Below are 4,969 nucleotides of genomic sequence, written 5' to 3'. Positions count from 1 at the left end.
GGACGGGACGGGGAGCCGCCCCCTCGCCCCCCTGACTCGGGCCCCACTCGGGCCCGGCCGCGGGGGGAGAGGGGGCGGCCCCGAGCCAGTGACGACCCCTCGCACGACGCCAACGCTCCACCCCCCGGGCCGCGTAGCCCTGCGGCCCCCGAGGCCGAGCGCCCCCCCTCCCCTCCCGCGGGCGCCGCCGAGGGGCCGGGGTGGGCGGAAGGGGAGGGAGCGCGAGCCCGAGCCCGGACTTCGGAAAATTTTCGAAAAGAAGAGAGAGAGACACAGAGAGAGCCAGAGAGCAGGGAGAGTGTGGAAAAAGCGAGGCGAGCACGAACCAAAGGACAGAGCAACCGAAAAGGAAAATGTGTCCAAACACACACACAAATACTTAATAAAAATCCACACTACACAGCGATGGTGGTGTCTGGTGGTGGTGGCGGTGGCGGGGGGCGGGGGGCGGGGGGCGGACTAGATGAGCCGCTCGTCGCGCCCCCGGCGCCGGGCGCCATGGCCCGAGCCGAAGGCACCGCTGCCCCCGGAGCGCCCGCGGCCCCTGCGCTTGGCACGGCCGCCCAAGTAGGAGAAGAAGGCGCAGCCCAGGAACACTCGGAAGCAGCAGGTCGCCCCGAACACGAAGCCGCAGCCGCGGCCCTGCTCCGTGCGCTTCTGCAGCAGGAAGTTGAGCACCCACGAGGGGCTGCGCACCGAAAAGACCAGGAAGACCACGAGCGGCAGGTGGGCGCTCAGCGCGCCAGCCTTCAGCGGCCCGGGCCGCCACACGACGCCCCCCACGCGCGGCGCCGTGTAGTAGGCGTCGTCCTCGTCGCCCGAGTCCGTGTCCCACGCGGCCCAAGCCCTACTCGTGCCCCCGCCGCCGGCGCCCTCGCCGCCCCCGCCGGCGCCCTCCGCGGCGCCCTCGTCGTCGTCGGCGGCGGCGGCAGCGGCGGCGGCCTCCGGGCCTCGGGCCTCCTCCCGGGCTTCGGGCGCCTTCTTCTTCTTCTTCTGCATCTTCTCCAACTTCTTCCGCTCCTTCTCCTTCTTCTTCTCTTCTTTTCTTCTCTGCTCCAGCAGCTTCTTCTCCATCTTCCGCCGCTCCTTTTCGGTCAGGAACTTCTCGGGGGGCGCTTCCCGCGCCGTCTTCGGGGTCTTCTCGGCGTCCCCGCTCTTCCGCGGCGCGAGCGGCTCTCTCGGCTCGGCCAGCGCTGCAGCCGCCGCCGCAGCTTCGGCAGCCACCTCGGCCGCAGCCGCCGCCGTCTTCTTCTCGCTCTCCGCCGCTCGGGCTTTGATCTTCATGGCCATCTTCAGCATGGTGGCTCGGCCACTTCGGGGTGCCCGGCTCTCGCCTGGCCCGGGCGCCCTGCTTGCCCCCGGCCTCGGCCTGGCCGGACCCCGTGCGCCCCGTGTCGGGGGGAGTCGGCTGCGATCCCCGCCGCGCTGCCCCGGGGCCGCGGAGCGCGGCTGCCCGGGTTAAGGGCTGCTGGGCTGGCTGCCTAAGAGTTAGCGCCAATAAAGGATGAGCAAACGAAAAAAGGGGTGAGAACAAACCAAAAAGCACCCAACAACAGCGAGAAACCAAAAAGCACCGAGAAATGTCAAACAACTCAAAAAAGAAAAGTGCAGAGGCGCGATGGCACGAGTTTGCTGTTACCCTCAGACGCTCCTCGGTTTGGCTCTTGGGCACGCCAATGGAGAGGAGAAAAGAGAAAAGAGAGAATTGGGGGGTGCCCGGGAGGCACGGGGCAGGGCGGCAGCGCCGGGGCGCCCCTGCCCTGTCCCGGCCCCGGTGGCTCTTGCCCGCGCCGGGCGACTCGCACTTCCGCGGGAGGCCACGGTGCACCCGGACTTACATGTGAGTGAGGTGCACTCACACGCAAGGCAGTGCCTGCCTGCCTGCCGGCTGCCCGCCGCCGCCGCCGCCGCCGCCGCCGCCGCCGCCCCACGCCGGGACAGGGGTTCGCTCCCGCCGGCGCCGCAGCCCCGAGCCGGAGAGCCAGCGAGCCAGCGAGCGCCGCGCCGGGCCAGCCACCTGACGCAGCCCGCTCCGCGGTGCCGACGCAACTGAGTGTCCCCGCCGAAGACGGCGCTCCTAAGCAGCCCGATGACGCCCCAGCCTCTTCAGAGGACGGACCCACAGCGGCGGCCCCTATAAACCGAAGGGGAAGCCGAAAAATCGGCCCGCCGGGGACGCGCCCAAACGGGCCGCCGCGCACGCAGGGGGTGCGGGCCATGGTGCGGGGGGCGCGGGAGTGGGTAGGGGGCGCCGGGGGCGCGGTGGCGAGGGGCGCGGGGCCGCCCAAGGCGGTGGGCGCCGGACCCCGCCTCCCAGACCTGCCTCCCAATTTTCGGTGAGTGGTGTAGCCCTGGGCGGCGTGCAAAGTGTGCGACGGCGGCGCTTTCACCCCCGCCGCGCCTCCTTACCTCCAGGTTCCCGGGCAGCGCACGCGGGGCCCGCCGCCCACCCCCCCCTTCCCCGGCGGCGCGTGCCCGCGGAGGTAGGTGTCGGCAAGACAGATGAGTCGCGACGCCTGCCACGGGTTTCGGAGCTTGCGGCGAGAGGCGCGACGCGAGCGCACAGCCCGCAGCGGCCGCGAGGAGCAGCGAGCGGGCGACGCGAGGGCCCGGCGCCGGCGGCCCAGGCTGTGGACTCGGTGCCCGCCGCGTCTTCCCAGGCGGGAGAGGGGGCCTGCCGGGCTGTCCTGGTTCTCCGTGGCCCGGCCTGGGCACCGCGGAAGCCTCTGGAACAGACGGAAAAGTCGTTTATTGAACATGCGTTTGTCCGAGAGTTGTTGAAAAACAAAACCAAACTCTGAAGGGTCCCCACACTAGGACGTGGAAGAGGGCACTGGGCGGAGGGCGGTGATGCCCAACTTCTCAAACTCCGAGGTGGCTCACTTTTCTGGGACCCCAGAGGGGTCCCGTGTGCCACCTGGGTTTCTGCCTGCGTGTAGTTCATTCATTCATTCATTCATTCAATACACGTGGTCCCTGCGGCCCACCTGTGCCCTGGTGAGTCCCAGCCGTAGCCCAGGTGATCAGGCCAAGACCTGGCGACTGCCTTTGATGGGTGAACCCTGGTGGTCAAAGTGGTCGTGAGGTGTTTGCCACCTTTGACCTCATCTGACTCCTCCACAGTCCCTCACACTTCCAACGCCTCGGGATAGAGAGAGGAAGGAAGCCTGCTTGGAAATAGAAACACACCTGTCCCACCTGGGGGTATGAGGCCACGGATACTTCCAGAGGCCTCGAGCAAACTCGCATACAGTTCTGGGTTTTCTTTGAAAACAGACACTGGTAACCATTCAACAGAACCGGCATCCCCTTTCCCAAAAGTAAGAAAAGCTGTGACAGATGGAGATGTCACATACTATTTTTCTTGGCCCCATCAAGTACACCTCTAACCCTGTTCTACAAGGCCTCTTTTTTAATGGATCTAAAAGACAACAGAGGGCAATTCAAAGTCACGAAAGAACACTGGGAATTAAGAACAGGAAGCAGAAGCCGCAGAGGCCAGACGGCCACAACCTGCAGCTTCTGGTCGCTGAGGGCCTCCGACTTTCTCCAGCGCCTGTCCCTGCGCAAACCTAGCCAGGCCTTTATCATACTTCGGATTCTGGCCTCTCTTCCACACAAAAATACACCTTCCTTTGAAAAGAGCTCTAAAGAACTACTGTTCTAGGTTGACACTTTTTACCTAACCCAGAGCGGATAAAAATAGTGAGCTCCCTGACCCAAAGGGGGCCCGACCCGTAAGCCACCTCGGCAGCGTGGCCCTCGGAGCAAGGGTTCTGTGGACCGCTCTTTGCACAGATCATGACTCACAATCGCTCACCAACTAGATTAGAAACTCGTTGAAGACAAGGCCCCAGTTTTCTATCTTCCTATATTAAATAAAAACTTCTCGGTTGAATCTGATTCATTGATAGTCGTTTTCAAAAATTGGCGAAGACTTATAAGGAGGGGGAACAAGCCAGAAATTTCTGTTAAGCTCCATTTGTTCAAAAGCATCTTCCTTCCTGCTTCTAATGTGGCAAAACACCAACACACTGTATTTAAGAGGAACAAAGTAAATAGTAACCAGTACAACCTTGATACTTCTGTCAGTAGCTACACATTACTACAGTGGATATAATGTCCCCTCTCCTTATTTGGAAATCCTTGAGGTGGGTTACCATCCCCTCCCCCCTTTGGATAAACATCACACCTGAACTTTGAAAGGGGCGAAGTTGTCCCATGTCACAGAGACACATATTCCAGGCAAGGCACAATCGGGACTATTGTCCCGGAAATGTATTGAGCAAGGTCAGACTTGAGTTGTTCCAGCTTCTAACCTAGCAGGCCATCCTCCAGAGGATTTCACTTGTCTCTGTATGGCTTTCACCTATATGTCGTGATGACCACTAAGGGACAAATACAGCATTTACTTTGTAAACAGGTGACAGCAGGTGGAACCAAGGGTTTAAGGGTAAGCAGATGACACCAAGCACTCTGGAACACAAGCTCGTTTGTGGTCTGTTGGGCTTTCTGTTTTCACCCGACACAAACTGAAAGACGAGATTTTACTTAATTGGTGTGGTGAGCCGACACTGTCTAGAGTTTTCGGTCTAGCATTTGACCTGCCCAGGCCTTAAAAGTTTTAATTTTTAAAAAAGGCTTTCACATTTGGAGGCCACCATGCGTGACCTTTTCATTATGAATCAGTAATTTATTCTAATAGATCGCTGCCGTTTTAAGTACCTGGCTTTCGCTCTGCAAGTACAGAAATCCATTAGCATAATTCTTGGAACAGTTCAACTAGAGTTTTCTAATGGAAGGGGCCTCTCGTTTGGCTCAGGGAGAGATGTAAGTCGTGGAAACTTCAGGCTCCAGAAGGGGGCAGAGGGCCAGAATGTCCTGGATATAAAATGTCTAGGGAGGGCACAGGTCCCTGGCTCAGGTGACCTGCTTCCTGCCAAAGCCAGCAAGCTGGGATAACACACCC

The 4,969-nt window shown here is 61.0% G+C and overlaps 1 protein-coding gene across 4 annotated transcripts in view; it reads right to left on the bottom strand.

The window, feature by feature from the left end:
- LOC132022064 (guanine nucleotide-binding protein G(s) subunit alpha) overlaps positions 1-1,930 on the bottom strand; it is a 20,970-nt gene extending 19,040 nt beyond the window's left edge. For 2 of the 4 annotated variants that reach the window (XM_059407317.1, XM_059407318.1), the window contains exon 1: positions 1,839-1,921. The gene's annotated coding sequence lies outside the window, so the exon portion shown is untranslated. Of the gene's footprint in view, positions 1-1,838 lie in introns of all 4 variants that reach the window. The other 2 variants (XM_059407319.1, XM_059407320.1) reach the window with 2 other exon arrangements.
- Positions 1,931-4,969: the final 3,039 nt, after the last annotated feature.

Source organism: Mustela nigripes, chromosome 7 (assembly GCF_022355385.1).
Source record: "Mustela nigripes isolate SB6536 chromosome 7, MUSNIG.SB6536, whole genome shotgun sequence".
Taxonomy (NCBI): Eukaryota; Metazoa; Chordata; class Mammalia; order Carnivora; family Mustelidae; genus Mustela; species Mustela nigripes.
This window is presented reverse-complemented; position numbering and strand designations above follow the sequence as displayed.